The sequence below is a fragment of the Pelophylax lessonae genome (assembly GCF_965119305.1).
Source record: "Pelophylax lessonae genome assembly, chromosome: 13".
In the NCBI taxonomy this organism is placed as follows: Eukaryota; Metazoa; Chordata; class Amphibia; order Anura; family Ranidae; genus Pelophylax; species Pelophylax lessonae.
The window spans coordinates 197,340,906-197,365,462 of NC_138780.1; the positions used below are offsets into that span (position 1 = coordinate 197,340,906).

General features: G+C 45.8%; 1 long non-coding RNA gene across 1 annotated transcript in view; it reads left to right on the plus strand.

Annotated features, from left to right (window-relative positions):
- Positions 1-22,729, plus strand: part of LOC309543399 — a 59,299-nt gene extending 36,570 nt beyond the window's left edge. The window contains exons 2-3 of the long non-coding RNA XR_014224787.1: positions 22,259-22,355; positions 22,643-22,729. This is a non-coding gene — a long non-coding RNA (uncharacterized lncRNA). The remainder of the gene's footprint in view (positions 1-22,258; positions 22,356-22,642) is intronic.
- The last annotated feature ends 1,828 nt before the right edge of the window (positions 22,730-24,557 follow it).

Consider the following 24,557-nt stretch of genomic DNA (forward strand, 5'->3'; position numbering starts at 1 on the left):
CCCTCGGCTTTTATGAGCAATCCCAGGATGCATTGGAAGAATGCCCTCCCACTGGGATTCCCACAAAAGCCAACGTGTCACTGGCTGGGTTTCCTCCACTGTCCAACAAAATCCCTCATTGGATACAGTGGGGACACTTCCTCAAACCCAGTGAATCCCACCTGGAAACATGCAACAGGCAACCTAACAGATCAGGCTCCATTGATAAGCAGAAGGAGCAATAAGTGCTTTTACCTAGCACCTACCTAGGATTGTGCTACAGATGGTTTCAACAAAGGGTTTCTGGGGAAAAAAAGCACAAAGGATGATTCAATTGTGTCTGTCTGTCTTTTTGCAACTGGTGTTTCTCAAATGATGCTCGAATGAGTAGAAGTAAATAGTTATTTTGGCAGATAAAGGTGGACAATCAGTTTGGGTGGTAGGTGCTCTGACGGTGCTATCATCAAAATCCTAGTTGTCTTCTACAAGGATGTCATCTATTTTGTTCCCTTAATCCAATGGCTCGTAATCTGATGCATGTAGATCTTCTTCAGAATCTGAGTTCAACAAACTAAGTATTTCTTCATTACTGAGGCGTTTATGAACCATGATGAAACTACACCACCAAGTCAGGAAAGCATAACAAATCTTCAGAAGCTAAGAAAGCAAGTCCTAACATGCAGAAACAGGTCCTAACTTGCAGACTAAAAATGGCTCACAGAGTGCAATACAGTAATCATGTGACTTGATGAGTCATAACGGAGAAACCATTGAAGAGAAACATGGGTCCGATGGATCCTGCCAGTGTACAATGCTATAATTTGAATTTACAGAAAAAGTGTAAATACAAAAAATTCATGCTTTCAGATTTATAACTGTCTAATTAGCAGTAAAAAATGTCATACGTTCTTATCAAATAATAATAATAAATTACATTAAAAAAACACAATACTATCTGCAGGGTACACTGGCCCCTGCCAGTAGACCGAGGGCTAAATGCCACGGCCTACCAGAGTATTGTTGCTGACCATCTCCATCCCTTTATGACTACAGTGTCTCCTGATTGCTTCTTCCAGCAGGATAATGCACCATGTCACAAAGCTCCAATCATTTCACCTGGTTTCTTCACCATCACAATGAGGTCACCGTACTCCAATGGCCTCCACACTCTCCACATCTCATCCAATAGAGCACCTTTGGGATGTGGTGGAACAGGATTGGCATCATGGATGTGCAGCTGGCAAATCTGCAGCAACTGCGTGATGCCATCATGGTAATATATACCAAAACCTCTGAGCAAGGTCCAAAAAGACATGGATGAGTGAGTTTGGGGTGGAGGAACTTGACTGGCCTGCACAGAGTCCTGACCTCAACCTGATAGAATACCTTTGGGATGAATTAGAGCCGAGACTGCGAGCCAGGCCTTCTTCATCAGTGCCTGACGTCACAAATGTGCTTCTGGAAGAATGGTTCCCAAAGACACACTCCTAAACCTTGTGGACAGCCTTCCCAGAAGAGCTGAAGGTATTATAGCTGCAAAGGGTGGGCCAACTCACCTCATTATCAAACCAGATGGACTAAGACCATTAAAGTTCATGTGTGTGTGTAAAGGCAGGCGTCCCAATACTTTTGGTAATAAATTGTAAACACACACGCATGCATACATCCCAAATGTCCCAAATTCCTTGGGACCGTTCTGAGATTTCAAGTAAGTCCAGGGGTCCCACAAACCTGGGCTGGAGTCCTGGATTTCCAGGCCCAGTGCTGGAACAAGGGTGGGCCCACTCAATATTGAACCCTAAGCACAAAGACTGGGATGCCATTAAAGTTCCTGCGAGTGTAAAGGCAAGGCGTCTCAATACTTTTGGTAATAAATTGTACGTATACATGCACACACGCATGCATACCTCCCAGCCGTTTCAGAATAAATGGAACTGTCCCAGAGTTTCAAGTAAGTCCTGGGGTCCTACACACCTGGGTTGGAGTCCCAGGCCCAGTGCTGGAACAAGGATGGGCCCACTCAATATTGAACCCTACGCACAAAGACTGGGATGCCATTAAAGTTCATGTGTGTGTAAAGGCAGGCGTCCTAATACTTTTGGTAATAAAATGTACATACATACACACACACACACGCATGCATACCTCCCAACCGTCCAGGATTCAGTGGGACAGTCCCAGAGTTTCAAGTAAATCCAGGGGTCCCACGCACCTGTGTTGGAGTCCCAGGCCCAGTGCTGGAACAAGGGTGGGCCCAATCAATATTGAACCCTAAGCACAAAGACTGGGATGCAATTAAAGTTCATGTGTGTGTGTAAAGGCAGGTGTCCCAATACTTTTGGTAATTAAATGTACATACATACACACACAAGCATGCATACATCCCAACGTCCCAGATTCCGCGGGACCGTCCCAAGATTTCAAGTAAGTCAGAGGGTCCCACACACCTGGGGTGGAGTCCCAAACCCAGTGCCGAAACAAGGGTGATCAAATTCAATATTGAACCCTACGGACTAAGACTGGGATATCATTAAAGTTTGTGTGAGTGTAAAGGCAGGTGTCCCAATACTTTTGGTAATATAGTGTTCATTTACCTAGAAAAATGGTGACGTGTTGAATACTTTTTATATTTTATATATATATCAGGGCCGTAGATAATGTTTTGTCCTGGGGGGGGTCAGCATCAGGTACCAAATGGTGAAAGGGGGGGGGAGCCGGCATATGGATAAAGCCTTCCTTTTAGTTACACAAAGCCACAGGTTTTCACTGTGCAACCTTACAACCTTCTAGCTGCCGGCGTCCTAATGACCAATGGCATCATCAGTTGATAAGGAGGATGTCAGTTGCCTGCATAGCATCCCCTTGTTTGGCCCTCCCCTGCCTACCCAATCAAAAAAGAGCCAGGGCCATGAGGCCAGCAAACAGTCCAGCCTGTCTCTGGCAGCCATGTTGTGCCTAGTAAACCCCTTAGCCCTCTAGCCCTGCAGTCAGCACCACAACATGGCTGACACTGTCAGTACCAAACTAGCTGTGGAAAATGGTAACCCACCATCCCAGTGTTTGGTGAAAAACATTGCCAGTTGCCACAGTCTCACTTCCCCTTATGGCAGCACAGCAGGGGTAAGTGGTATGTGATTTCAGTCTCTCAGGCAGCAAGCTGAAAGGGAAAGAGGGAGGCTCAGCTTCTCAGCAGCAGCACTGCTACCTTGCGTCCAAGGCAAGGCGGGAATTGCAAAGTGTAGAGGCAGTCGGTCATGGTGGGCGGGACTACAGGCGCCGCTTGCTCTTACTGTGCCTATGATCTGTCAGCCGGGTACGCAGCACAGTCTGGCCGTAACAGAGTGACGTGAGTGCCTGTGTGCCTTACACCGGTCCCGACCTGCTGCATCCAGTCTGCTCACCATACCGACTGCTGTGCTGCCTGTTGTAGCGGCGCTGGCACCATGAGAGGCAGCAGGGCAGAGAAGCTTTTCATTTTACACTGGTCCCGACCTGCTGCATCCACTCTGCTCACCATACCGACTGCTGTGCTGCCTGTTGTAGTGGCGCCGGCGCCGTGAGAGGCAGCAGGGCAGAGACGCTTTTCATTTTACACCGGTCCCGACCTGCTGCATCCACTCTGCTCACCATACCGACTGCTGCGCTGCCTGCTGTAGCGGTGCTGGCGCCGTGAGAGGCAGCAGGGCAGAGAAGCTTTTCATTTTACACTGGTCCCGACCTGCTGCATCCACTCTGCTCACCATACTGACTGCTGTGCTGCCTGTTGTTGTGGCGCTGGCGCCGTGAGAGGCAGCAGGGCAGAGAAGCTTTTCATTTTACACTGGTCCCGACCTGCTGCATCCACTCTGCTCACCATACCGACTGCTGTGCTGCCTGTTGTTGTGGCGCTGGCGCCATGAGAGGCAGCAGGGCAGAGAAGCTTTTCATTTTACACTGGTCCCGACCTGCTGCATCCACTCTGCTCACCATACCGACCGCTGTGCTGCCTGTTGTTGTGGCGCTGGCGCCGTGAGAGGCAGCAGGGCAGAGAAGCTTTTCATTTTACACTGGTCCCGACCTGCTGCATCCACTCTGCTCACCATACCGACTGCTGTGCTGCCTGTTGTTGTGGCGCTGGCGCCATGAGAGGCAGCAGGGCAGAGAAGCTTTTCATTTTACACTGGTCCCGACCTGCTGCATCCACTCTGCTCACCATACCGACCGCTGTGCTGCCTGTTGTTGTGGCGCTGGCGCCGTGAGAGGCAGCAGGGCAGAGAAGCTTTTCATTTTACACTGGTCCCGACCTGCTGCATCCACTCCGCTCACCATACCAACTGCTGTGCTGCCTGTTGTAGCGGCACTGGCACTATGAGAGGCAGCAGGGCAGAGAAGCTTTTCATTTTACACTGGTCCCGACCTGCTGCATCCACTCCACTCACCATACCGACTGCTGTGCTGCCTGTTGTAGCGGTGCTGGCGCCGTGAAAGGCAGCAGGGCAGAGACGCTTTTCAGTTTTGGCAGGATGCTCTGGGGGGGTTTGAACACCCCAAACCTCCCCCCCTTATTTACGGCCCTGATATATATATGTGTGTGTGTGTGTGTATATATATATATATATATATATATATACTGTATATCGTTTTGGAGTATACTTATGTAATGTATATATTGAATGAGGATTTATTTTCGCTACATATTTTGAAAAAGATGAATTGAAGATGGTCCAAAAAATTTAATTTTTATAAGGTTTATATATTGATTTTCTAGCAGGACTCCAGATCACAGAAGAAGGTTGACATCAGAGAAGAAGGTTGACCTTAAATTAGAATAATAAAAACCTTTTATAATGAGCTTTTATTTTGCCACTAGTAAGATTTTTATTTTTTTTTTATTTTTTTTTTTCATTTCAAGTGGTAATATATCATTTGATACTCTTACCAAAGCAAAGCTGCATATCACAGCTCGATGAATCAGGCTTGTTTTCCCAAAGTTCCCTTTTTTTTCTTCAGTTGGCCCAGAGCCCTCCAGTAGAGCGTAGCTGTAGACAGGGCTTAGCTGAGGTCTTTCAAAAAGGATGAATAAGTAGTGGACAAAGGTCTGCCTTGTTGTTCCACCATGAAGGTTCTAAACAAGCATTCATTTAAATTCCAGCAGCAGCAGTAACATCTGAAGTCTGCAACTATTATTCTTATCTAATAAAAAGAAAAAAAAAAAAAAATGCAGGAAAGTCTGTGTGCACAAATGAATATATCTAAATCTAAAAATCTATATTTTGCATACAAATAAGTGCATATTATATTTAATAATGTATGAATGTACTTATTAATATTTAAAGACTCCATTTCAGTGTGCCGTGTAATATATACAAACCTTGCCCTATCAGGTATAATAACGCTTCGGCTCTCCTTTGCAGAGCGCGGGATGGCATTAAAGCAGCTCGGGGATCTGCAGTGTAAACAAGATGTTTTCCTCTAATGAGATGTCTCGAAAAAAGACGCAGTAAAAAAAAAAAAAAAAAGAAAGTCATTATCATAAGAGCCTAAAAGAGATATCAGAGAAGATCCTGATTGTAATGGATAACTTTTTATTGGAAATGTGTTTGTACGCTCCAAGGCTTTATCCAGTTACACGCTACAAATACGTGAGCCGTAAAACATAACAGCCAATCGGAGAGGAGCATTTATGAGTCTGGCTACATTTATTGTTGAAGGCTGATGTTGTAAATCTTTTTACATTGGATTTACTGATTACGTTACCACTTGACCTCCGGAAGATTTACCCTCCTTCATGACCACGCTATTTTTTGTGATACGGCACTGCGTTATTTTACCACTTGCCGATATACTGCTGCTGCGCGAACTGCCGTACCTGTATCCGGGAGCGCTCCTGGGGGCACGCACGCGCCGCCGAAGGCGCGCAGCCACCTCCATTGGGAAGCCGATCCACGGGATTGCCAGTGCCTTCTTAAGAGCATTAAAGGGCCCCGCCTACACAATCACCCATGAGAATAAAAATGTGAATTATCTCTCTCCTCTCTGTGCAACATATCCTCCCCACTATCCCCTCTGGATCTCATCCTGGGTCTCTCAATTCCAACATGGCCCTCTCACATCAAAATCCTGGCTACCCATGTCCTCATAGCAGCTTGTCTAGCACCAGAGAGGTATAGTAACGAAGTAGAACTACTTAAGTACTGTACTTAAGTACCGAAATGCGGTATCTGTACTTTCCTAGAGTAGAATTTTTTTCTCCTACTTCTACTTTTACTTCACTACATTTTTTCGATGATTTCGATACTTCTACTCAAGTTTTTTTTTTTTGTGCTGCATAGTTACTCGTTACTTTTAAAAAAATTACCACTGCCAGAACAGTAGATGGCAGGTTGCATAAAGCTCAAAAAAATGTGTATAATGTCATTTGTAAATCAGCGCATACGAAAATAAAAGCTGTGTATAATAAAAGCTGCTATACCAAATCTTTCCAATAAAAAGAAAATATGGAACAAACAAATAAATGGTGCTACAGCGCTTAAAGTGCATCAAGAAACTACTAACAAACACAGGTTAATCATTTGAATAAATCATTTGAAATAATAAAAAACAATATGATGTTCAAACTTTTGACTTCTTTCTTTAATAACTACATAACACAGTACTTGTACTTCTACTTTCAGTACTTGAGTAGAAATTTTTTTTCAAAACTACTGGTACTTTTTACTTTTAGTACTTAAGTAGCAAATTTTTTGAAAAAACTACTTGCAATACTTAAGTAAAAAAAATGTTGAATACTTTAGTACTTCTACTTAAGTAACTTTTTCTGTGAGCACTTCCACTTCTACTCAAGTCACTTTTTGATCGAGCACTTGTACTTTTACTCAAGTAGAAATTTCGAGTACTTTATACAAGTCTGTCTAGCACTGGCGAGAGCCTGGAAATCACCGAAACCCCCCACATTGGCGGACACCATTCTTACATAGTTACATAGTAGTTGAGGTTGAATAAAGACAATAGTCCATCCCGTTCAACCTGTGTAGGTGTGTGTGGCTGTAATCATCTCACATAGCCCTGAATGTTCTGATCCTTGAGATGTACATCTAATGGCACTTTTCCACTGCAAGTACCGGCTCGGCTCTACTCGGCCCTGCTTGGCCCGGTTTGCTTTTCCACTGCTGGTACCGCATGGTACGGTGTTGGAACGGTTCGGTACGGTACGGTATGGTTTGGTTTTCCACTAAAGTAGTACTAAAGTTAAGTGGGTGGGATAACAACGGGGTGGGTGGGATTCTCTGACCAATCAGTGGCTTGTAGTGACTGCATGCAAAGGATTGTGGGATATGGTACCAGGTATGGTACCTCTTGGAACCACAATCAAGTAGGTACTGTTTTTGAGAGCCATACCGTTCGGTTCCATGCAGTGGAAAAGCGCCGCCGTACCGTACCGAACCGTACCTACACCATACCATGCGGTACCAGCAGTGGAAAAGTACAAAAGCGAGCCGAACCATCTGGTTCCATGCAGTGGAAAAGCGCCATAAGAGTCTTTTGAAAGTCACCATACTTCCCGCAGAAACCACCTCTAGTGGTAGAGAATTCCACAATCTTGTAGCCCTAACAGTAAAGAACCCCCCACGTTGCCTGAGGTTAAAACGCTTCTCCTCTAATCGCATTGTATGCCCTCGAGTCCTCATGCAATCTCTTCGACTGAATAGCTGTTTTTCAATGCCGAGATCACCATTGAGATATTTATAAATTGCTATCATGCCCCCTCTCAGGCATCTCTTCTCCAGGGAGAATAAATCAAGCGATTGCAGACGCTCCTCATAATTAAAAAATCCCCAATCCAGTTTAGTTGCCCTTTCTCTTACTAAACAATCACCTCTGAATGGAATTTGCCTTTGCCAAAGCCAATCTGACCACCGCCTCCTTCTACAAGCATTGGGCACCTTGGCTCTCTGATAATAGGAGTGCTAACCTATGAATCTCCAACAGTCTCAATCTAACTATTTCCTGAACTCCACCCCCAGATAACCTACATCACCCCAACTCTATTCTGTTTGGGAAATACAATGCATCCCCACGGACTGGGGACACTCCCACGCTTTCTGCATCAGATGTCCACCTACGTATCAAAATGTCCTTCTCTTGGGTTTTTTTTTTTTTTTTCTTTTTTTTTGTGGAACCTTGCCGGTACATGATTCATCCTCTCGTAGCCCCTCCACCGATTGGCCTACCACAAGTTAATCACTGCTGACCCCAACCCATAATAATCCCCTTGTTGTACCCGGTCCGGACTACAGTTGGTTCCCATGTGGGGTAGTCGGGGCCCGGTGTACCTTTAATGTTTGGACCTCACATGGTGGAAGCTCAACACTCATGTATTACCGGCAAGGTTCACTTGCATTGCCTTGACTCGACCTGTTATTATGTTCATGTTTCTTGTTTCAAATCTGTGACCAATGTGATAACGTTCTCTTCTTTATAATGCTACTACAACGTTTGTACCTAACCTTCTTGCAAAAACTCAATAAAAATTTGGTTATAAAAAATGTGAATTATCGATAAGGTGATATTTATTGGTACAGCAGTGCCAGGCTAATGACAGCTTCCAAGTTGGGTGGCTGGGTCCGATGAACACACATACACGGACGGGAGTCAGACTCAACTGTCCTGTGTGTGCCTGTTCCCGTGGATGCGGACAGGCATTCTTGCAGTTGTGGGCTCCCCCTCCATGGCCCAAGTGGCCTGACAGCAGTGCAGGGCCAACAGGCGCTTACCCCCTACTAATTTCGATGGCGGGATGCACACGGGAATCAAAACTAATGCTTGGCTGGTGCTGGGTTAATGGTTAAGTGGGGCCTCCGGGCAACTTCCCAGCCTGCCCATTCGGTAAGATGGCCCTGGGGATTGCCGCCGAGCACCCGCGATCGCTCCCTGCTGAGAGAAAAGAATGGTCAGCTGTTGTAAACACAGCAGACCGTCATTCTCTCTGGAATGAACACAGAGCACCTGTGATCCTACTATATAGGATCACAGATCTCTATGGTCATTTCACAAGTCCCTCCCCCATACAGTTAGAAAACACCCCCTAGGCTCACATTTGACCCTCTGATCGCCCCTGGGTTAACCCTTTCCCTGCCAGTGTCATTATTACAGTAACAGTGCATATATTTTTAGCACTGATTACTGTAGTAATGTCACTGGTCCCCCCAAAAGTGTCAAAAATATCAGTTAGGGGTCCGATCTGTCCGCCGCAATGTCGCAGTCCTGCTAAAAATCTCAGAATGCTGCCATTACTAGTAAAGAATTAAAAAAAAAAAAAAGACAAATCTTTCCCCTAGATTGTGGATGTGATAACTTTTGCGCAAACCAATCAAAATACGCTTATTGGGATTTTTTTTTACCAAAAATATGTAGCAGAAAACAAATTGGCCTAAAATGTTAAAAAATTTTGATTTTTAACATTTTTTTTTGAGAATGTTATATAGCAGAATGTGAAAAAAATTGTTTTTTTTTTTGTTTTTTTTTCCAGAATTGTCGCTCTTTTATGGTTTATAGTGCAAAAAAAAAAAAAATTGCAGAGGTGATCAAATACCACCAAATAAAAGCTCTATTTGTGGGAAAAAAAGGACATCAATTTTATTTGGGTACAGCGTCGCACGACCGCGCAATTGTTGGTTAAAATAACGCAGTGCCAAATCACAAAATAATGCCTGGTCATTAAGGGGGAAAATCTTCCGGTCCAAAAGTGGTTAAAGGCGCCAGATTTAAAAAAAAAAAAAAATGATAGCATTCAAAACAGCTAAACTTGGTGTTTTGAATGCTTTTAAATGCAGAGGAGTGATTTGGTGTCTTTTAGACCCCCGATCCATCCATAAAGAGTACCTGTGACTGCCTATTACTGTCACAAGGGATGTTTACATTCCTTGTGACAGCAATAAAAATGATTAATTAATTTTTTTTTTTAATGGATAGTGTAAAAAAAATAAATAAATAAAATATTTAAGAGAAAAAAAATGAAAGGGCCATGTCCCTCTATGTTCGCGAGTAGAAGCGAACGCATACGCCGTTCACATCCGCATATGTAAATGATGTTCAAACCACACATGTAATGTTTCACCGCGATCGTTAGAGTGAGAGAAATAAAATTAGCACAGGACCTCCTCTGTAACTCTAAACAGGTAACTGTTAACATTTTTTTTAACGCATCGCCTATAGAGATTATCGAATGTTGTCGCCATTCCACAAGTGTGCGCAATTTTAAAGCATGACACGTTAGGTATTTATTTACTCTGTGTAACATTATCTTTCACATTATACAAAAAATTGGGCTAAATTTAGTATTTAGATTTTTTTTAATTCATGAAAGTGTATTTTTTCCCAAAAAATTGCATTTGAAAGACAGCTGCGCAAATACCGTGTGACATAAAATATTGCAACGGTTGCTTTTTTTTTTCTCTAGGGTCTCTGCTAAAAAATATATTTATCATTTTTAGGGGTTCTACAGTATCTCACAAAAGTGAGTACACCCCTCACATTTTTGTAAATATTTTATTACCGTATTTACTCGAGTATAAGCCGACCCGAATATAAGCCGAGGCCCCTAATTTTACCATAAAAAAATTGTAAAAATGATTGACTCCAGTATAAGCCTAGGGTGGGAAATGCAGGAGCTACTGGACCACCATGAGACCCAAAACAGGGGCTGCGCGCATGGTACAGGAGAATGCGGGGCTGCAGGCATTGTACAGGAGAATGCAGGGCTGCGGACATGGTACAGGAGAATGAAGGGCTGTGGACATAGTACAGGAAAATGCAGGGCTGCGGGCATGGTACAGGAGAGTGCAGGGCTGCGGGCATGGTACAGGAGAGTGCTGGGCTGTGGGCATTGTACAGGAGAGTGCAGGGCTGCGAGCATGGTACAGGAGAATGCAGGGCTGCGGACATGGTACAGGAAAATGCAGGGCTGCGGGCATGGTACATGAGAGTGCAGGGCTGCGGGCATGGTACATGAGAATGCAGGGCTGCCGGCATGGTACAGGAGAGTGTAGGGCTGCGGACATGGTACAGGAAAATGCAGGGCTGCGGGCATGGTACAGGAGAATGCAGGGCTGCGGGCATGGTACAAGAGAATGCGGGGCTGCAGGCATACTACAGGAGATGCAGTGCTGCGGGCATGGTACAGCCCCGCATAACAGCAAGTAGTGCGGCTGTGGAGGAGTCTCACCTGTTCCTGAGGCCCTTTAGATTTAAAAATGGCACCGCCCAGCGCCAACACGTTATTGCGCATGTGCCGCCGCTGCCGCTGGGAAAAGCTCGTATACATTCGGCTATTCCCGGGAATAGCCGAACGTGTACGGCCTTTCCCGAGCAGAGGCGGCGCATGTGCGGTGACATGTTGGCACCCGGTGGCGTCATTTTTAAATCTAAGGGGCCTCGGAGCACGTCAGGCCGGCCGGGAACATATTTTTTTTTCTTATGACTCGAGTATAAGCCGAGGGAGAACTCAGTTTATACTCGAGTATATACGGTATGCCTTTTCATGGCACAACACTGATGAAATGACACTTTGCTACAATGTAAAGTAGTGAGTGTACAGCTTGTATAACAGTGTAAATTTGCTGTCCCCTCAAAATAACTCAACACACAGCCATTCATGTCTAAACCGCTGGCAACAAAAGTGAGTACACCCCTAAGTGAAAATGTCCAAATTGGGCCAAATTAGCCATTTTCTCTCCCCTAGGTCATGTGACTCGTTAGTGTTACAAGGTCTCAGGTGTGAATGGGGAGCAGATGTGCTACATTTGGTGTTATCGCTCTCCCTTTCTATTTCCCAAAGACAACTTCTGAATATGACGCTGAGCACGTGCACTCAACTTCTTTGGTCGACCATGGCGAGGCCTGTTCTGAGTGGAACCTGTCCTATTAAACTGCTGTATGGTTTTGGCCACTGTGCTGCAGCTCAGTTCTTGGCAATCTTCTTATAGCCTAGGCCATCTTTATGTAGAGCAACAATTCTTTTTTTCAGATCCTCAGAGAGTTCTTTGCCATGAGGTGCCATGTTGAACTTCCATTGACCAGTATGAGAGAGTGAGAGCGATAACAACAAATTAAACACACCTGCTCCCCAATCATACCTTAGACCTTGTGACACAAAGGAGTCACATGACACCGGGGAGGGAAAATGGATAATTGGGCCCAGTTTGGACATTTCCACTAAGTGTGTACTCACTTTTGTTGCCAGCGGTTTAGACATTAATGGCTGTGTGTTGAGTTATTTTGAGGGGACAGCAAATATACACTGTTATACAAGCTGTACACTCACTACTTTACATTGCAGCAAAGTGTCATTTCTTCAGTGTTGTCACATGAAAAGATAGAATAAAATATATATATATATTATATATATATATATATATATATACTGTATGTATATATATATATATATATATATATGTATATATATATATATATACATATACACTGTATATATATATATATATATATATATATATATATATATATATATATATATATATATATATATATATATATCACTTTTATGGGCAGCAGGAGAGGTCCCCCTCCCGCTTCGCTTCCCGGATGCTTTACCTGCTTACCGGAGACGTTGGTAGCTGAGAAAACGATCAGGTCCGCCCATGTCCCAGGCAGGAAGTCGAGTGAGGGAAAGATGGGCAAGATGGCCCCCACTCGACTCTATGGCCTTAGAGGACCAGAGCGACATCATACGTCACTCACTTCCACCCAACTGAGGGGTGTACTTACTTTTGTGAGATACTGAAAGTCATTTTCTAGCAAAAAATACTGATATGTCAGAAAAAGGGGTTCAATACATCCAAAAAAAAGCTCTGTTTGTGTGAACAGAATGCTAAAAATGTCACATGGGTACAGTATTGCATTACCGCGCAATTGTCATTCAAAGTGCATCAGCATTGAAAGCTGAAAATCAGCCTGGGCAGGAGGGGGGGGGGTGCCTGGTATTGAAGTGGTTAATTAGAAATACTTGTCATACATTATACTCACATACAGTACATAAGAAATAAAATGGCTCATGGAGCTCCTCGTCTGAAGCTCTGTAGTCCTAGGTGCAGCCAACTCCAGCGCACAGGGGGAACCTCAATGGGGTTCCTTACTGGCTGATGCGGTTCAAGGGCAACACCTTCTTCCTCAGAGCTTTTGGCCTTCAAAACACATCAGCCAGTAAGGGACCCCAGTGAGGTCGCCCTGTGCACTGGAGTTTGCTCTTCCTAGGACTGTCTGTTTTTCGTAGCGGCTTTAGGTCTTCCCCAATCCGGGAGGGCAGCAAGGCTTGGGGCTGCATCTCCGTGTTGCTGAGTCATTCGCAATACCTTTTATCCAGGATAATCCACATTATTGTGCAGGAGATTTTTTTTTCTTGTCACCTTGTGATCTGACACCTCCTGTATTAGGGTCCTTCCACTCTGGATAAAGGAACACCGGGGGGCCCCTTTGGACAGCAGAATTGACAGTCTGGGGGGGGGGGAGTGTTAGATGTACAGTACTAGCATAATTAACCACTGTATCGCTGCTCACTAGAGCTCTACTGGGGCAAAGTGGTTCAATAACGTCTGGCAATGTAGACCTATGTCGCCAGACATTCCCCTCTCTCGGCGGCGCGCGCGCGCCGCCGGAGGCTCGCTCCCGCTGTATTTAGTCACAGCGGGAGTCGGGCCAGGGGAGGAGCGGCGGCGATCGCCGCTGCTCTTCCCCGATCGTCGGTGATCTAGTGTGGAGATCCGCCCGCTTGTGTAAACAAAGCGGGTGGATCTCCTAAGTGACAGGCAGGGTCAGATTGCAGCGTTCAGCATAGCTGAACATGCGATCTGTCCCTGTGTCACTCAGTCACCTCCCCCCACACACGTCAGTAAGCACCAGGCATACATTAACCCCTCCTTCTCCAATAAAATTAACCCCTTCCCTGCCAGTGTCATTTTTACAGTAACAGTGCATATTTATAGCACTGATTACTGCAGTAATGTCCCTGGTAACCCCAAAAGTGTCAAAAATGTCAGTCAAGGGTCCGATCTGTCTGCCACAATGTCGCAGTCCCGCAAAAAAAATCGCAGATCGCCGCCATTACTCGTTAAAAAAATAAAACACCAAAAATGACAGAAATCTTTCCCTTAGTTAGTGAACGCAATAACTTTTGCGCAAACCAATCAAAATACGCTTATTGTGATTTTTTTTTTTACCAAACATAGGTAGCAGAAAACAAATTGGCCAAAAATTAAAAAAAAATTTGATTTTTACATTTTTTTGGGGGGAATTTCATATAAAAAATGTGAAAAATATTGGTATTTTTTCAGAATTGTCGCTCTTTTTTTGTTTATAGCGCAAAAAGTAAAAATCGCACAGGTGATCAAATACCACCAAAAGAAAATTCTGTTTGTGGGAAAAAAAGGACGTAAATTTAGTTTGGGTACCGCATTGCATGACCGCGCACTGTGCGACACAGTTAAAGTCGCACAGTGCCGAATCGCAAAAAGTGGCCCAGACGTAAGACAGCAAAATCCTCCGGTGGTAAAGTGGTTAAAGCGTAACTCCACTTTTGTTGAGAAAAATTCATCCACCTCTGGGTGATCTCTGTACATTGCAGGGATTGTAACAAACTTTGTTGCAGATTCCTACCTTTTGTTATTCTGAAGAAATCATTGTTTGTTCCTCTGTGCTGAGTGGGTCTAATGGGAGTGGTTTCATAATTATCTATCAGCTGTGGCAGTTAGATAGGGCCTGCATCCCTTTAGACGTGTTCCTATTGGGAGGATCTCACCAAAAATGACATTTCTGTTGCAGGGGATGCCAGAAATATGACTTGTATGTTAGTGCAGACTTCTGGGAAAATTGGTGAGCCAATCACACAAGCAGGAAATGATGTTTCTGGGGGTGTGGTCAGTATACATTCTGTGTACAGAACAGCTCCAGGCGGCCATATTGTATTGCATTTTCAGAAAATTGCAGCAGCTGCAGATTGAAAAGGAAATATCATTTTTAATAACATTCAATTACAATACGATTTGTGTTGCAATTGTATTTTTCTTTATTTGCTATTTTTTTTTCCCAACGAAAGTGGAGTTACCCTTTAAATACACTAACTAACTGAAGCCAAACTCCAGCTAATACTTTATAATCAGCAAAACCAATGAAGCCGTCACATCTAAAAATTGGTAATTTGAAATATAATAAATGTTTGCTTTGGATGGGTTTGATACCGCTTTAAGTGTAGCAAATGGGAGCAGTTGGTGTATTTTTAGCGACTACATATTTTCAATTATTATTATAAAATGTACCTGGAAATCATTTTTGATGTGACTTTCGTGTCAAGCATGAAAACGTGTCTTTGTCTCCCATGAAATATTGATGATCGCTCTCTTTCTGAACTGATAGAAGCAAGAGAGGAATTTGGTAGTTATTCATGTGTGAGTGTATGGGTGACTACAAGAATAAAAAAGGTCCAAGTTACAAAGAAGCAAAAATGTATCGAATTAAAGTTTACTGCATTACAGTAAGTTGCTGTAAAATGGTGCGGTGCCATTATTATTGATGACACCCCAATCAGGGATGACCCAAGACATTGTGCTGCCTGGATCCAAGAATTCAATGCTGCCCCCAACCACCACAAAAAAAAAAAAAAAATCAAACCCACCAAAAGGCCCCCACATCAATTATTTTATAGCATGATAAAAAAAAAAAAAAAAATGATCAGGAAGTCAGATTTACATGTAACAACACCTTTTCTACGTGCAAAATTATATGACATACCATCATGTTCAATTCCAAACCATAAACCCCATATCACGGACTATCCCAACACATATCCCCCCCCCCCCCAATTACAGCCCCTCTCCATCACAGATCTCTCCCCCCAGTCACGGAATCCCCTCATTGCAGACCCTCCCATCACAGATCTATCCCATCACAGACCCCCCCTTATTGCAGACCCTCCCATCACTGATCCCCCCAATCACAGACCCCCCCCCTCATTGCAGACCCTCCCATCACTGATCCCCCCAATCACAGACCCCCCCTCATTGCAGACCCTCCCATCACAGATTTATCCCATCACAGATCCCCCCCAATCACAGACCCCCCTCATTGCAGACCCTCCCATGACAGTTCCCCCCCAATCACAGATCCCCCCCAATCACAGACCCCCCTCATTGCAGACCCTCCCATGACAGTTCCCCCCCAATCACAGACCCCCCCTCATTGCAGACCCTCCTATCACAGATCTATCCCATCACAGATCCCCCCCAATCACAGACCCCCTCATTGCAGACCCTCCCATGACAGTTCCCCCCCAATCACAGACCCCCCCTCATTGCAGACCCTCCTATCACAGATCTATCCCATCACAGATCCCCCCCAATCACAGACCCCCCTCATTGCAGACCCTCCCATCACAGATCTATCCCATCACAGACTCCCCCCCCCTCATCACACTATAACAGACCCCCACTTTAAAAGATCCCTCTCCATCACATATTCCCTCCCCCCAATCACAGACTCCCCTCATTGCAGACCATTTCATTACAGATCTATCCCATCACAGAATCACAGACCCCCCCCCCCACCCCCATCACACCTTAACAGACCCCCACCTTAAAAGACCCCTCTCTATCACAGATCCCCCCCCTTAAATCACAGACTCCCCCCATCACAGATCTATCCCATCACAGACCCCCCGCCTCCTCATCACACCTTACCAGATCCCCCCCCTATCACAGATCCCCCTCCCCCCATCACAGACTCCCCTCATTGCAGACCATCCCATCACAGATCTATCCCATCACAGACCCCCCCCCATCATCACACCTTAACAGACCCCCACCTTAATAGACCCCTTTCCATCACAGATCCCCCTCCACCCAATTACAGACTCCCTTCATCACAGACCATCTCATTACAGATCTATCCCATCACAGAATCACAGACCCCCACTTTAAAAGACCCCTCTCCATCACAGATCCCCCCCCTCAATCACAGACTCCCCTCATTGCAGACCATCCCATCACAGATCTATCCCATCACAGACCCCCCCCCCCCCACCTCTTCATCACACCTTACCAGACCCCCACCTATCATAGATCCCCCTTCCCCTATCACAGACTTCCCTCATTGCAGACCATCCCATCACAGATCCCCCCTGCCCCCAGTCATCACACCTTAACAGACCCCCCCACCTTAATAGACCACTTTCCATCACAGATCCCCCTCCCCACCCAATCACAGACTCCCCACATTGCAGACCATCCCATCACTGACTCCCCCCATCACACCTTAACAGACCCACTCCTTAACAAACCCCTCTCCATCACAGATCACCCCCCCCCACACTTTAGACCCCCCATGAATGTTACAGACTGTCCCTTACATAAGATTGCAGCACTCCCCTTCCCCTCCCCTCCCCTCCCCTATTCACACAAGATGGGAAGCATGGCAGTTCTGGATAAAGGGCGGGACTTTTCATGGGAAAGGCAGGTGATTGATTGCTGGGACCACCCCGCTGTCTAGTAACCAATCACCTGCTTCTTAACTTGAAAAGTCCCGCCCTTTGCCTGGACCTGCCATGCTTCCTATCTTGTGTAAAAATAAGGAAGGGAGTGCTGCAATCTTATGGAGGGGACAGACCTGCCACGCCTGCTAGGCCACATGGAGGAAAGCTGTACATCTGATCTGGTGCCGGCGGTGCACACCATACAGATGGAAAAAAAAAATCTTCTTGGTTGTCAATTTGCTGCCCCCTCTCAAAGTGCCACCTTGGTCCAATGGACCCAGCGGGACCGATTATAGGGCTGGCCCTGACCCCAATACATTGCTGCAACATCAGGCGTTAACCCTCCACTGCAGTGCACCATAGTCACACACCAAAAAAAATTGGTTCTGTCTTCGTTGCACTTTCTGGTCTTTCTGTCAACCTTTCTAAGTCCTCACTGATGCCTCCTAAAGGAGAAGTACGTCCAAAGCGCTTTTGTGGATCATCGTTCTGCACTCTTGTGACCCGTTTTGACTGAAGCCCACTGTTGGCTGACGACGGTCGCGACCAGTGGTGGGACAAGGTCATCCAGCTCCAAGGGCAAAGAAGCCAAACTGCGCCCCCCCATTCATAATGTGCAAGCTTTGGGGATCCTACTCCCAGCAGTCTCTCTCGTGTCAAAATGATTTTGCAGCTCAGCTTTAACACTGGGAAAATGCTTGTGTTGATGGCTCTCTTCTTCACTCCCGTATCTCTCTATGGACACTTCTCCATTTGGCGGTGCGGGCTGTGCTCTCTCTCCCCCTCCTCCTTCCAGCTAGTGCAGCTCCAGTGTGTCTGTGAACACCACCGCCTGCTTGCTAATACAGGAGTGCTGCACTGTCAGGAAGGAGGAGGGTAGAACACAGCCCACACCATGTCCTCCTCTCCTTGCTGCTCTCAGCGCTGAGCTGACAGGAGTAGTAATGCCTACTCCTGTCAGCCTTGTAACAAAAGGAAAGTGCCCCCATCCTTACAGTAAACCATTGCACCTAGGGCAACGCCCCCCTGCCCACCCCTTGTCCCATCCCTGAACGCAACCATATGGTTGGGATCCACCTACATGGCTGGACTGACACCTGGCTTAGCCTCTCTGCGATCCGCTGTGAGCCTGATCCAGCTGCTCCCACCCCTTCCACAGCCCAGCGCTCCAGCGAGTGAAGAAGGGGTGGCAGAGCAGACAGTGGTGACTGACAGTCAGCAGCTCTCTGCTCACGGAGCTCTGAGAACCAAGCGATCCGCGGTGTTTGATTGCTCGGTTCTCAACCTTAGACCCGGGGGGGGGGGGGGGCAATGCTGCATCCATCTAGGTAAAAATGATTCTAAAAAAATATAAACATTCCCATACTTTTCTTTTAACCTCTTTACAGTTATACTGCGGCAGGCAGGCGTCGGCGGCGCGCTCCCGCCCCCGCCCATCAGTGGGGAAGCCGATGCAGTGGGCAGGAGCCGGCTCTGATTGCCACCTGACACCCGTGATCGCTCCCAGCTGAGAGAGAAGGACGGTCGGCTGTTGTAAACACAGCTGACCGTTCTTCTCTCTGGAATGATCACAGAGCTCCGGTGATCCTTCTATATATAGGATCACATGTCTCTATGGTCATTTCAGAAGCCACGCCCACCACAGTTAGAATCACTCACACTTAACCCCTTGATCACCCATAATGTTAACCCCTTCCCTGCCAGTGTCATTATTACAGTAACAGTGCATATTTTTAGCACTGATTACTGTAGTAATGTCACTGGTCCCCCCAAAAGTGTTGAAAATGTCAATTAGGGGTCCGTTCTCTCCACCGCAATGTCGCAGTCCCGCCAAAAATCGCAGATCGCCGCCATTGCTAGTAAAAAAAAACAAAAAACAATAAAATGACATAAATCTTTCCCGTAGTTAGTAGACACAAACCAATCAAAATAAGCTTATTGTGATTTTTTTTCCTAAAAATATGTAGCAGAAAATAAAATGGCCTAAAATGTTAAAAAATTTTGATTTTTAATTTATTTATTTTTTTGAGAATGTTATATAGCAGAATGTGAAAAATATATATATTTTTTCTTTTCAGAATTGTCGCTATTTTTTATTTAAAAAATCGCACAGGTGATCAAATACCACCAAAAGAAAGCTCTATTTGTGGAGAAAAAAGGACGTCAATTTCATTTGGGTACTGCGTCGCATGACCGCGTAATTATCCGTTAAAGTAACGCAGTGCCGAATCACAAAATAGGGCCTGGTCAGGAAGGGGGCGAATCCTTCCGGTCTTAAAGTGGTTAATGTTCCACTGCCACAATGCAAAGCTCTGAAAAGACAATTCCCCATCCACTGGTCTATGCAGTCTTCACCCTATCTTGGAGTACATTTGACCCCTGATGTCTCATCCCTTTTCCAGTATAACTATCTCCCTTGTGTCACATGTATATGTAATGCACTTAAATTCTATACAACATATGTGTTAAGCTACTCAGATTAGTGGATCTAATCCTCCTGAAAAGCAAATCACATTAGCAGCGCTTATCAAAGTCTTTTTGATCCCAACTGGGATTCACAGTCTTAAAATCAATATTTCAACAGGTGCACAGTCTCTTGGTGTAACCAGAATATTCTGTCCTTTCACCACGGTGTTCAGTATCCAGGACATACACCCAGGGGAGGACTGGGCAAGGGGGCAGGGGGGCAATTGCCCCCTGGGCCGCTCTGATGCCCTGTAAAAAGGCTGCACTGCTTCTGCCACAGACATACTTAAATGGCTCCTGGTGAAGAGAAGTAAAAAGTCCCCACTGCTGACCCTACTGAGTGCAGGATGAAGACAAGGACAGAGCGCAGGGCTCCCTCCCGCTGCATGGATGGTGTAAACTGTGCCTGAGCAGAAGCGGGTTCCATGCCCCACTGGAGACTCTCCTTCCCCAGACAGCCCCAACCTGGCTGTCCCAGCTCCCCCCAACCACCCCTCTTCTGGCCAGGTTGGGAACCTGGATACGGGCAATGGGTAGAGAGTACCTGGAACAGAACTTCAATGGAACAGAGCTTCAGCCTGGAATGCAGGTCAGAAGGAGGCCGGGATGAGGGAGAGTAGGAGGGGGGCCGAATCACTGCACCATGGGCCTCTGGATTGTACTTGCCCCCTGGGCCAAAAGCTGCCAGTCAGCCCCTGCATACACCTTCACCACACCTTGTGTACCACTCCCTAGGCAGTGCTCACTCACCGACTAGATTCTTGTACTGTGCCTTTAATATATTCACTGGAATCGCTAAACACCAATTTCCAAAGATCGGACTGACTCCACTCACCCTCTGCTCGTATATTCCGTGGATGTGACCAATCGTATCCAGAGTTGGAGATGAAAATGCAATGACAAAAGGGAGGACTCATAGGGCAATATTGTAAAAAATACTGCCTTTTGTCATTGCATTTTCATCTCCAACTCTGGTTTTCCTGGTGCCCCAACGGACCAGGGAGAGCCTGTTCATGCTGTTCAGCATGCGTTGCAATGCTTTTGTAACAGGTATTGGCAGCCATATTTAAATAATAGGGTGCGTTGAGGTAGGTTAACGTGTTACTAAACCCAGGAGCCTGCATTCACTATATCTGGTCTCCCCAGGACTCTGCATTCACTATATCTGGTCTCCCCAGGAGCCTGCATTCACTATATCTGGTCTCCCCAGGAGCCTGCATTCACTATATCTGGTCTCCCCAGGACTCTGCATTCACTATATCTGGTCTCCCCAGGATCCTGCATTCACTATATCTGGTCTCCCCAGGAGCCTGCATTCACTATATCTTGTCTCCCCAGGAGCCTGCAGTCACTATATCTGGTCTCCCCAGGAGCCTGCATTCACTATATCTGATCTCCCCAAGAGCCTGCATTCACTATATCTGGTCTCCCCAGGACTCTCTATTCACTATATCTGATCTCCCCAGGAACCTGCATTTACTATATCTGGTCTCCCCAGGAGCCTGCATTCACTATATCTGGTCTCCCCAGGACTCTGCATTCACTATATCTGGACTCCCCAGGAGCCTGCATTCACTATATCTGGTCTCCCCAGGACTCTGCAATCACTATATCTGGTCTCCCCAGGAGCCTGCATTCACTATATCTGGTCTCCCCAGGAGCCTGCATTCACTATATCTGGTCTCCCCGGGACTCTGCATTCACTATATCTGGTCTCCCCAGGACTCTTCAATCACTATATCTGGTCTCCCCAGGATCCTGCATTCACTATAGCTGGTCTCCCCAGGAGCCTGCATTCACTATATCTGGTCTCTCCAGGATCCTGCATTCACTATATCTGGTCTCCCCAGGAGCCTGCAGTCACTATATCTGGTCTCCCCAGGAGCCTGCATTCACTATATCTGATCTCCCCAAGAGCCTGCATTCACTATATCTGGTCTCCCCAGGACTCTCTATTCACTATATCTGATCTCCCCAGGAACCTGCATTTACTATAGCTGGTCTCCCCAGGAGCCTGCATTCACTATATCTGGTCTCCCCAGGACTCTGCATTCACTATATCTGGACTCCCCAGGAGCCTGCATTCACTATATCTGGTCTCCCCAGGACTCTGCAATCACTATATCTGGTCTCCCCAGGATCCTGCATTCACTATATCTGGTCTCCCCAGGAGCCTGCATTCACTATATCTGGTCTCCCCAGGAGCCTGCATTCACTATATCTGGTCTCCCCAGGAGCCTGCAGTCACTATATCTGGTCTCCCCAGGAGCCTGCATTCACTATATCTGATCTCCCCAAGAGCCTGCATTCACTATATCTGGTCTCCCCAGGACTCTGCATTCACTATAGCTGGTCTCCCCAGGACTCTGCATTCACTATATCTGGTCTCCCCGGGAGCGTGCATTCACTATATCTGGTCTCCCCAGGAACCTGCATTCACTATATCTGGTCTCCCCAGGAACCTGCATTCACTATATCTGGTCTCCCCAGGACTCTCTATTCACTATATCTGATCTCCCCAGGAACCTGCATTTACTATATCTGGTCTCCCCAGGAGCCTGCATTCACTATATCTGGTCTCCCCAGGACTCTGCATTCACTATATCTGGACTCCCCAGGAGCCTGCATTCACTATATCTGGTCTCCCCAGGAGCCTGCATTCACTATTTCTGGTCTCCCCGGGAGCCTGCACACACTATATCTGGTCTCCTTTGGACTCTGTATTCACTATATCTGGTCTCCCCAGGAGCCTGCATTCACTATATCTGATCTCCCCAGGAGCCTGCATGCTCTATATCTTGTCTCCCCAGGAGCCTGCATTCACTATATCTGATCTCCCCAGGAGCCTGCATTCACTATATCTGATCTCCCCAGGAGCCTGCAGTCACTATATATGGTCTCCCCAGGAGCCTGCATTCACTATACCTGGTCTTCCCAGGAGCCTGCATTCACTATATCTGGTCTCCCCAGGAGCCTGCATTCACTATATCTGGTCTCCCCAGGAGCCTGCATTCACTATATCTGGTCTCCCCAGGACTCTGCATTCACTATATATGGTCTTCCCAGGAGCCTACATTCACTATATCTGGTCTCCCCAGGAGCCTGCATTCACTATATCTGATCTCCCCAGGAGCCTGCATGCACTATATCTGGTCTCCTCGGGATCCTGCAGTCACTATATCTGGTCTCCCACAGTACACAGAACATGGAAATGAAATTATTTTAGTAAATATAAACTGCTAAATACCTTTTCTCATCAGCAGTATATAGCAGTCTTGTGACTTCTATCAGTGTCTGGTTAAAGCTTGTAGGAGGAGTTCTCCTTCTCTGCTGACTGTCCTAGGAGGCTTCAGGACCCCTGACCCTCTGTCTGGACAGTGCTGATTGGCTCTGTGCCGATCACATGCACTCTCCCAAGAAGAAAAAAAACTCTCTAGCAATATACACCAAACTGGGCATGTGCAGAGTGACTCAAAAGGCTCTGTACTATCAGCAGATTGATTGGGGACTGTGGAAGAGGGGGAGGATCAGAGAAGACAGGATCAAACAGCCTTTATACACAATGCAGTGGCTTATCCCCTTAGGTTCCACAATGAGTATAACAAGCATGCTTTACTACATATACAGACTGATTTGACTGTTGTGGGTTTAGCAACACTTTAAGAAGACCCTATTGAAAGATCGATCAATTCAGCAATCTTCCCATAAGATTATACTGTATGTGTATTTAACATATTCATGCACATTTTTTCTCCCTTTTGCAGACATCCATCATCATAATAACAATAATCATGTTATTATTACTAATAGTAGTAGTAGTAGTAGTCAGGGCTGCTGTTAGAAATCACTGGGCCCTGTACAACCTACCTGGCAGAGCCGCCCCCCCCCTGAACATATCAAGTTCAAGACCATATTTTTACAAAAAATATACTAATATCATTATTAGTGGACACAAGCATAACAGAGAACATGTGTGAATTAGCCTTTTTTAATTGTTTTTTACATTAAATAAATAAAAATAAATATATATAATAAATATATATATATATATATATATATATATATATATATATATATATATATACTTTATGTTAAAAATGCTTACAATTATTTTATTTTACAATTTTTTTAAATTATTTGTTACAATGTTTCATTATTATTTTTTTTTTTTATAGGACAGGGAAGCCTGCAGCACTCTGGGAGGGGAGGCAGCACAGTGAAAGGGGGGCACATGGGGAGGGGGGATGGATCAGAAGCAGGCAGAACAGGGAGGGGGATCGGTGTCGGAGAAGCAATTACAGGAACGATGTCCTGTGTCTGTGTTTCTCCCCACAGCAGCTGAAAGCTGGCAAAAGGGGGTGAAACTGGCTTTCAGCTGCTGCAGCGAGCCACACAAGGCTTCCTTCTGTAATTGCCCCTCTGCTCGACTGAACCTATTCCCCGTGCTGTTGGGCCCCCCTGTGTGCCTGGGCCCCCTACAGGAGGACCGGTGATCCCCCCCTATCAGCGGCCCTAGTAGCAGTAGTAGTTGAAGTGGTAGTAGTAGTAGTAGTAGTTGAAGTGGTAGTAGTAGTTGTAGTAGTGGTAGTGGTAGTAGTGG